We start from the raw sequence: 11,260 nt of genomic DNA on the forward strand, positions 1-11,260 counted from the left end.
TGATCTTTATTTGTTTATTGTATGATTTGTACCATTTTAATTAACAAATAGACAGCTGTCCTGCTTGTGATTTCTTGTTTTCATGAAAAAAGTAAGCTAACAATCATATTTAGTGAATATCTAATCTATTCTGATTTCTAGTCTCCTTCTAACCATGCTAAAACAGTAAGTTACAACCTACAAGTTAGACATCTGCCTTAAATTAAAATTAAATTCAAACACACCCAGGTAGCTTGAGACAGATCGAGTTGATTTCCATGAAAAATTTTCAAATTTGACATGTTTTTCTACTTTTTTTTATGCATATATACCTTAGAAAGGTAGAAATAGGTTGTTTCTTGTTCATTTCAAAAGTAATTATCATAGCAGATGTTATTTCAAAGTCAAATGTACATTTACATATCCTACATGTAATCTTAATGCAGACAATTAAATAGAGGGGGGGGGGATTTTTCAATTATGTAAACACATCTAAATATCTTTATGAAATAAAAAATAAAGGAAACATTAATTGCATACTTTTATTGAAAAACAAATTTTCACAGCAATTATGAATTTCTTTATAAACAGCCTTAATTTTGTTTTCATAATTTCTTATCAAACACAAACCACAACATGGCATGATGCTTTCTTCAAGTTCCATTATTGTTCATGCATTATCGGATTTAATTTGAATTACCGGTAAATAGTCTGTAGAACACAAAGAATATGCATGTGGATAGAGGTGACAGGTTAATCTCAGGAGCTGACCCACAAGAATCAACAGGTACCGGTAAAAGCCATGTGGTAACAAGAGTCGGTTTTGAGCTGAAATAAAAAGAAAATAATTAGCTGTGTTTACATACATGTACTAGTAATAGCTGTGTTTACATTAACATATGCATAGTATTTCTGGAAAAAATACACTGACCATGCAGTGTAATAGGTATGACATATCCCAATACATGACATAACATTTAGGCAGTACAAGATCAAAAATTTGCATATCAAGTCATAATATAATATTAAAAAATTTTCATAGGTATAAACACTTATCAAATTGAGAGAGAGAGAGTTTGAGAGAGGGAGAGTTTATTACCGTACTTGTAGTGCAACAGTCAATATTTCAATTCGTAAATTACAAACGAATATTACCCACTGAACAGCGTCAAAGTACATGTACTGGTATTAGCTTCTGGTATACCATTTTTTATCAATTCTACTGTGTTTTTTTTTTGCAAATAAATTTAGCGAGGGTTTTTGCTTATTTTCTTATAAATTACATGTTTTAAAAACAATACTATGTGTAATAAGCATAAAACATGTATGAGTAAACTTAATGAAGAATTTTTAATAGATTATTTTTCACAGAATGTGGTACATTACATGTATGTCAATCTTTATTAAACTAGCGTATATTTCGTGCGCCATAAATTGCAAGTTTTTTGTAAATATCATTTACTTGCATGATAGGTATATATGGACTAACCAAAATTTTCTTCATAAAGCTACAGCTGTATGTACCACATATATGTTTTGTCACAAGTATACATTTAAAAAAAAACAACCCCAAATTCCAACAGTTGAAATAAACTCAACTCATTCTCTGATAAGTTCATTGTGTTTTGTGCGTGCATATCTTATTTGTCTGCTGCAACAGCAGCCAATCAGCGGTAAGCTGAATCCACAAAAAGAAGGTTTGTGTTTTAGGAGCGGGTAAATTGTTTATGCGACACTGTCAAGAAAACCAAATAATAACAAGAAACATTAATATTCACTTATATGTATTGTGTTGTAAAGTAAAGGTTTTTAACACTTATTGCATCTTGCAAAACATGTGATGACCTTAATCATCTGTCATATATCTGATATACATGTATATGTAAAAGATGGGAAAAATAACGACGGAACAAACTGGGATTCGAACCTGGCCCTCTGAATCTCTAGTCAAGTGCTCTACCAACTGAGCTACATGTATCTGGCACCGGTATTCAAACCAGTCTGACCGTCACATTCCTTCCCCCTTAAATGATCTTCACCCTCGAAGATCACCCCTGGCAGGAGTTAACCTGTTAGTTCCAGGGGTTGGTCACAACACCAATATTGTAACAGGATGGGAGAAATAATGAAGGACCAAACCGGGATTTGAACCTGGGCCCCCTGAATCTCTAGTCAGGTGTCTACCAACTGAGCTATCTGGCACTGGTATTCAAACCGGTCTGATCATCACATATATAAAGAATTATTTTAAACAATGTTGTTCAATAAAAAATAACACGCGCAACCTTCAGTTTTTGTCTGTAATTAATCAATATTGGCGTGCGATCAGTTCTCGCCGAGTACCATTTCTCACCAGTGCATTGTTACGTCATTTTATCAACACATAAAATTATATACGAAAATATGATGTAACAGTGCACCAGCGAGAAATGGTCCTCGGCGAGAACTGCTCGCAGGCCAGTACTGCCAGTAGTCAGATTAAAAAAAGAGAATAAAAAATTACATTTAAAACATTAACAAGGACAATTTAAGTACACATCATAACTGCTAAACAAGAAAAATTATGTGAACTGGTAGAATAGTACGCATAGTTCTAACTTGTAACCTACATGTACAAGTACATGTACCGGGTACCCGTTGGTCTGCTAAACCTTTCTAATGATACAATGATTGGCATCATAAAGATATTAAAGTCATGTTTTAACTCTGAAGTCTGAAGTATACAATTTTATTTACTTGAAGTTATGTCTACAGGATATTCATGACTACATTTGGAGTCTTCTGCACAAGAATATATGATATGTTTCTAATTAGACCCTGCTTTGAATTTTGAGTTGAAAATTCACAATCTTTATTTTTTTTAATAGATAAATTCAGTTACCCTTTCCAGTCCCCCATGAACCTCGAGCGAGTCTAAACATCCATGAAACATGTAAAAATTACACGTTAGTAAACAAACACCCACACCATAACAAAAACAAACAGTGTGCACGTACTTACATGTACATCTATACTATATACTAAATTTTAACCAGTTAACAAGAAACTTTAAAAGGAGTAAAAGCCTCACCTTCTTCAGTAACATCCACATAAATCACACACTTTAATGTCCATCTTTTCTCCTTTATTACTCGTAGCTTATCAACGGCTGATCGTCGACAGAAGTGTGGCTGTCAGAATTTCCTCGTAAACGATTCACACGAGAAAAATATCCTCCTTAAACAAATATGTAGTATTGTTCCCTGTGCATGTTCATATGTTTCACAGTAAATTGAAAATGCATTTGTACATCGAAAGAATACACAACTTCTCTTCTGCATTACGGCTCTCTCTTTTCTACAATGCCGTTCGTTACTGTTTACATTCGGCGCGCGCGCGGGGGTTACAAACAGGGGCGCCCCGACAAATAGTTGCACATAGAACGTTAAAATAATGTGTGTTCATTGAATTCATAAATGATATAGATGAAAAAAATGAAATTGAATCACAACTATTTATCTAAGACGCAACACAACGTAATGCAGTAAATGCCTGGGCCTTAAAGTGGCATTTGTTCGCTTGTGTTTCTAAGTAGACAAATTAACTCGTTCATGTAACGTTACGATTCACACATACTTGTTTTATGAAATTTGAAAAAAAAATAGGGCACAGAACTTTTTAAATTTGATACCAAATGACATTATTTAATATATTAACAATAACTGAATTAATTTTTTTTCATAAAATGATAACGATTTTTGCTATTAGAAAAATACGTGTATGAGCTGCTGACCCCTAATTACAGGGGCCAGCCCTTTTTTCTTAATTTTAAATGAAAGCTCTCGTTATTCTAAACAACTTTTGTTCTATATGTATTAACAAATTATTTTTAGTTTAAAGGTTATTATACAAAAAGCAACAAAATTTCAGACCCCCAAAAACCTTAAACTTTACCGGCAAATAGCTTAAAAACTAAAACACATTTTGCCAAAATTTTCATGCCAGCAAAACTATAAAATGTTACCAACAATCCTGCTAAATTTCATGCATTTATCATCTGCAGTTCCCGAGATCAACTCTGGACAAAAGACCCCCCAATTTTCAATTAAAGGGCAATAACTCATAACCGAAAGTGAATTTTTAAAATTTGAAAAAAAACGTCTCGAGATATTAACATTGTCTACATACCCTGAAAGTTTCATAACAATCAGACAACAAATGTACGAGAAATGGCCTACACAAAATTTGCGGATAAAAAAAAAAAATAATAATAAGAAACAGTAGAATAACAGAAGGGTTTTCCGTTGAAAAACGGAAAACCCTAATAAGAAACAGTAGAATAACAGAAGGGTTTTCCGTTGAAAAACGGAAAACCCTAAAAAGAAACCGAAGAATAACAAGAGGGTCTTCCGTTGAAAACGGAAGACCCTAATAAAAAGAAACCGAAGAATAACAAGAGGGTCTTCCGTTGGAAACGGAAGACCCTAATAAAAAGAAACCGAAGAATAACAAGAGGGTCTTCCGTTGAAAACGGAAGACCCTAATAAAAAGAAACCGAAGAATAACAAGAGGGTCTTCCGTTGAAAACGGAAGACCCTAATAAAAAGAAACCGAAGAATAACAAGAAGGTCTTCCGTTGAAAACGAAAGACCCTAACTAGATTCGATCTCGTTGCGAGCAACGAGTGGGTCTTCCGTTCAATAATTTATTTTCACATGATTTAAAGTTTTTTTAAATTTTCAAAAAAATTAAAATTCATCCAATCATTTCGAGAAAGATGTCGTTAGACGCAGAATTCTAAGCACAACTTAGATATTATGTTTAAAAATTATTCTGATGTCATTTAAACACGATTTAATTAAATTTAAATTTATTTAAAAATTTAAAATTCATCCAATCATTTCGAGAAAGATGTCATTAGACGCAGAATTCTATGCGCAACTTAGATATTATGTTTAAAAATTAGTCTGAGGTATTTTGAATACGATTTAATTAAATTTAAAATTTTCAAAAAAATTAAAAAACATCCAATCAATTGAACAAAGATGTCATTAGACGCAGAATTGTAAGCGCAACTTCGTAATCATGTTTCAAAACTAGTCTGAGGTCATTTCAACGCGATTTAAATAAAATTAAAATTTTTGAAATTTTTTAAATTCATCCAATCAATTCGAGAAGGATGTCGTCAGACGCAGAATTTTAAGCACAACTTAGATATCATGTTTTAAAATTAGTCTGAGGTCATTTTAACGCGATTTAAATGAGTTTAAATTTTTTTAAAAATTTAAAATTCATTCGATCAATTCGAAAAAGATGTCATCAGACGCAGAATTGTAAGCGTAGTTTAAATATTATGTTTCAAAATTAGTCTCAGCTCATTTTAACATGATTTAACTAAATTTAAAATTTTCAAAAAATTAAAAATTCATTCAATTAATTCGGGAAGGATGTCATTAGACGCAGAATTCTAAGCGCAACTTAGATATTATGTTTAAAAATTAGTCTGAAGTATTTTAAACACGATTTAATTAAATTTAAAATTTTCAAAAAATTTAAAAACCATCCAATCAATTCAACAAAGATGTCATTAGACGCAGAATTGTAAGCGCAACTTAGAAATCATGTTTCAAAACTAGTCTGAGGTCATTTTAACGCGATTTAAATAAAAATAAAAGTTTTGAAATTTTTTAAATTCATCCAATCAATTCGAGAAGGATGTCGTCAGACGCAGAATTTTAAGCACAACTTAGATATCATGTTTTAAAATTAGTCTGAGGTCATTTTAACGCGATTTGAATGAGTTTAAATTTTTTTAAAAATTTAAAATTCATTTGATCAATTCGCAAAAGATGTCATCAGACGCAATATTGGAAGCGTAATTTAAATATTATGTTTTTAAATTAGTCTCAGCTCATTTTAACATGATTTAATTAAATTTAAAATTTTCAAAAAGTTAAAAATTCATTCAATTTATTCGGGAAGGATGTCATTAGACGCAGAATTCTATGCGCAACTTAGATATTATGTTTAAAAATTAGTCTGAGGTAATTTAAACACGATTTAATTAAATTTAAAATTTTCAAAAAATTTAAAAACCATCCAATCAATTCAACAAAGATGTCATTAGACGCAGAATTGTAAGCACAACTTAGTAATCATGTTTCAAAACTAGTCTGAGGTCATTTTAACGCGATTTAAATAAAATTAAAAGTTTTGAAATTTTTTAAATTCATCCAATCAATTCGAGAAGGATGTCGTCAGACGCAGAATTTTAAGCACAACTTAGATATCATGTTTTAAAATTAGTCTGAGGTCATTTTAACGCGATTTAAATGAGTTTAAATTTTTAAAAAAATTTAAAATTCATTCGATAAATTCAAAAAAGATGTCATCAGACGCAGAATTGGAAGCGTAACTTAAATATTTTGTTTTTAAATTAGTCTCAGCTCATTTTAACATGATTTAATTAAATTTAAAATTTTCAAAAAATTCAGACCCTAAAAAAAGTGAAAAAGAAACATTACAATAATAGAAGGGTCTTCCGCTGAAGACGGAAGACCCTAATAAAAAGAAACCGAAGAATAACAAGAGGGTCTTCCGTTGAAAACGGAAGACCCTAATAAAAAGAAACCGAAGAATAACAAGAGGGTCTTCCGTTGAAAACGGAAGACCCTAATAAGAAATTTGAAATTTTTTCAGAATAATAGTAAGGTTTTCCGCTGAGAGCGGAAAACCTTAATAACTAATTGAAACTAAGTCTATCTGAAATATGGCATCTTGTTATTTTTCAAACCAATAAATCGAGTAATTATGACACATATAAAAAGTGTATTGTATAATATTTAGAAAAAAAAATTTCTTCAGATTACAAATAATTAACACATCTACCAATGTCAATTATCAGTGAAATAAGTGATGTGCTTTTGGGCGGTCACATGTTTAGGTAGCCTTGTTCCCTGGCTTTCACGTAATTGTCATCGACAGAATGCAGACTCTTTACAGCATCCATCAGATCAGACATGTAATCTGTATTGTAGACACAAATTTTACAATATATACTTTAACATGTATATTTTAAAGATTTTTCCTTAAGATGTCTATATACAAACATAAAACTCACTAAAAGCTCTCCATGTTGACCTACACTATACAAGACACAATACTGCTTCTCTCCATCCTTTGCTTTACTTTGTAGCCTGGTAACATTGTAATTAAAATGGAGAGCGGCAAGGTAAGTCTTATGAAGAAAAAAGTATTGGTAATCACAATAAATTAGGTTTATAATGTTATCATAATATATTGAAACGTTATGCCGAATCTTTGTCAAATACAAGTTTATGATTGCCGGTAAATAGACAAACGCAATGTGCTATGTACAATCTAGACTTTTACCTGGCTTGCTTCTGATGTTGAACGGGTTGCATTGCCATCACAGTCATTCCTGTGATTAGACTCATCTTCAGTATCTGCCATATTTAATTCAATAAATAAAGGGCATTGAAAAACTACAATACATTTTTTTCTTCTTTTAAAATGGCTATATGTACAAGAGGGCTGGTGGGTGAGGTGTAATTTGCCATTAACAACATTTTGTTTTTCTTTCATTACTTGAATTGAATATTTTCGTTTGCATCAGTTTTGAAAATAAAATATTTGTAAAATGTATGACAGTAGATCGATACTGACAGGCACCTTTATATATAGAGAATTATTTGGCCGTTATGTGGACGCTAAACTTTCTTCTTTATGCATTTAAAAATTAAAATTATTTTCAATGAATTCATATTTTAGAATTAGATTTACGAATATTCGTCCTACAACGCATATAACTAATTTTTGTGAGATATAGTCCGTGTTTTGATAATTTATTGACAACGTACGCACCTCTATCGTCCTACGCTTGAAGTACATGTAGCTGTTGAGGTTCTCGGGCCTTTCTCGGACTGTACGGGTACTTGTATGTCAAACAGAGTTAGTATGGCATCTAGTCGAAGATCCAGCTTCTAATAACCGAACGTTTTAGCTAAAGCGGGATATATTCTAAACTAATCAGGCGTGAAATGTTTGGCAAACAGCTTCGAAAAATTGGTAACCGCAAAGCCGTCTCTGCGTAGATTTCACACCAAATGCGTCCTAAATTTTGGATCTTTTGGGAATAAGTACATCGAAACCTCCATTGCAGTTGTAAGCCACACACGGAACCATATTGATGTATATATCAAACAAACTAAATAGATAACACAACGGTCGTTTGGATAAACAACCCACTATGTCGCGTCAAAGTGATCTCTTGTGGCGTCATCAAGGAAAGGAGATAAGTCATCATATTCTTATGGTTCTTTTACACTAAGCTAACTATCGATGGGCTGTAGTGTCAGTTACCTTGCGAAATGTATTATAATATTTAAGAATAAATTTCAGAAAATTCATAAAAACAAATTTATTTTCAACCATAACAAAATTTATTCAAATATTGTCTCCTATGACCTGATTACCGTCATTACTCTATGCATTATTATTGTAGGAACAAAGAGTGTTTTGTCTTGAAACAATCCAGGTCTTTCTTGATAGAAGGAAGGTGGATGTGGAAAAAACAATTAATAAAATAAAAAAATACATTGTGAAAGATAGGAATGACGATCTACATAAAGCATTGCAAAAGATAGCAGAAACCATATCTTACCTAGATGAGCAAAATTTTACAGAAAATCATATACATGGAATGATGCAGCTATTTCAAATATATTTCGATCTTTTTGAAGATGATTTCCAATTCGGTGATATTCTTCGACAAGTATTGAAAGTATGTGGTTTGATTTTAAGTTGTATTTGGCAAGTTTCTGGTATAGAGGATTTTATATGTAGCTATTTGGAACATGAAGAAAACGTGCGATTAGCAGTTGCAAAAGATATTCGCAAATTAATCCGATTTTCAATTTTTCTGAATGAACTTGAACTAGGAAAAAACATTCTTGAAAAACAGATTACGGAAATGACAAACAAGGGAAAATTTTGTGAGGAATTAGAATGCCTAACAAACTTACAAGAAAAGACAACGACCGAATTTCGTCCACATGTAACAACTGTAAAAGTCAGCATTCTTCAACTTGCAATCCTGTGGCAAATGTATGCTGTAGCAAAACTACCTGGCCACAGAGAAAACACTGCAAGCTATTTCCGAAAAATTATTCTGTGGCACAAGAAAAATGACATTAGGATGTTAAAAACCTTTCTTGACTGCAGTTTGGAAAATACTGGTGATTTAAATTTGGTAACCCAGTACTTGGAATGCCTAGGATTCGATTCACCTTCGTCATTTAATTGCGATTTGTGGGAACCTGAACTTCCTGAAATCACCAAATTAACAGGAAGACAAAAGTTGAAACTTATACGTTTAGTTGTTGTCCCACTTCTTGAAAATATTTTAAGAAATCATTTGAAAAGGATAAAGAACAAAATTTGAAGTTAACGCATACACAATGTGACAAATATGGGGATATAAAACATTATTACATGTTTATGCAAGTACCTGAAAGATATTGAAAAGAAACGAACACTTTTTATATGTGATTTATTCAGATTATTTGTTTAAAGGTATATTAAGACACTCATTTGACCTTTTGTCATTTAATATTCAGGGGGCAGGCTTTTTTTTTTGGGGGGGGGGGGGGTGGGATGTAAAGTGAATGGCGACTATTTTGTTAGTCGTCATGTCGATATTTCACCTCAAAACAATTTCAGCTTCCTTTCACAACCTACCAGGCTAGTGTTTAATTGGATGAATTAAAGTTATATTGTCAAGATTACGAGACAGCTAGTATTTCTCTGGGAGATCTGATATAGAAAATATATCTGACATTATACCGAAATTTGTACAACCGAGTTAATAAAAAACAAGTTTTAGTAATGGGACTTTAAACCTAACATACCGACTTTAACAAACAATGAGAAGTTCTGCGGGAAATCGAATGCTGCCCATAAATAGTTTCGATGACTGTTCATCATGGGCATCAGCACTGAAACAATTATCGTGGAAATGTTGTTGGGTTGAAAGATCGTTCTCTCCTTGTTTACAAATATTTTATTCGTCGTAATTTTAATAAGAAAAACATATCGTTACTTCTTGTGTGACTGTCATAATCAAAGAGTAAACCTCCTCTTACAGACACACATTGGTAGTATTGAAAGCTAAAAATGTTTTATTTGTTTTGGGAGTTTTCATTTTTTTCTATTCTTTGACTAGGGATGACTGACTTTATTTTAAAATCAGTAACATTATAACATTATAATATTCTTTCTGAAAGAAGTTTTTTTTACATGTTCTCGCCAATAAATTCATTTCGCTAGGTGGATTCATTTACTTAGATACTTTATACTTCGCCGTTGATACGGAAAATATATTTCAAAAAACCAAAAAAGGCAACAATTAGTTAATCCAACTTGTTTGATATATATATGCAAATACATATTTATAATATAAATGACAATTTACACTCGTACACACACGTACAAAAATTAACATTCTTACTTGTAAAACTGATTAAATATGATTATATTTAGTATTGAAAATATGAACAAGCAAGATGTTTTCGCACAAAAAACAAGAAAGACGAACATATTAATGTAAAAACAATACATTTATATATATTGAGTAAATTAGTTTATGAATTTATCTAGAGAAACATTTAACGAAAGGCAGCGCTTGCGTACAAATTTTGATGTTGAATCATACATAATCAAAGAGAAAGAGCAAATAAGGGTTGGTGGCGAGTCATATTTAACATCATTATGAATTTAGCATTATGAAAAAGTGAATTAAATTAATTGTTCATATATATTATATTTATATTTTCAACGTGGCCCTAATCCTAGGCAGGTATTACGCGTCTGTGGATGAGTAATGAGTTACATTTAGAAGCACGTGGTACGGTTATATGCAAAAGTTTATAGAAAAATAACGAAGACCATTCAATATGACAATGCCTTGCAAAAACTGATTGCGACTTAAAATCCTATACAGCATATTTGTGTGAAAAATCAAAGAAAGAAAAATGGCGGAGTTGACAAAGAGGGTTTAAAAATGAGACTTAAATGATTATTTTTTGAATTTACAATTAATTCCTTCAAATATTCAATAACTATTTTATTCATAATAAACTTTTCGCATATAATTGCTGTTTTGTGTGATATCTATATATTTAAAAAAAAATGTTTTAAAAAAAATATTTGTATACATGGTTACACGTTAAACTATTCAATTCAGAAAAAATTTTTTTAAATTCACTGGAGAGGTGTACACATA

At 31.5% G+C, this 11,260-nt stretch overlaps 1 long non-coding RNA gene across 1 annotated transcript; it reads right to left on the minus strand.

The window, feature by feature from the left end:
• Positions 1–507: 507 nt before the first annotated feature.
• On the minus strand, positions 508–3,519 carry LOC128184946 (uncharacterized). The gene is made up of 2 exons (XR_008243796.1): positions 3,050–3,519; positions 508–807 (listed from the first exon to the last, which is right to left on the minus strand). It is a non-coding gene; the product is annotated as an uncharacterized LOC128184946 (long non-coding RNA).
• Positions 3,520–11,260: the final 7,741 nt, after the last annotated feature.

The sequence above is a fragment of the Crassostrea angulata genome, chromosome 5, assembly GCF_025612915.1.
Source record: "Crassostrea angulata isolate pt1a10 chromosome 5, ASM2561291v2, whole genome shotgun sequence".
Lineage (NCBI taxonomy): Eukaryota > Metazoa > Mollusca > Bivalvia > Ostreida > Ostreidae > Magallana > Magallana angulata.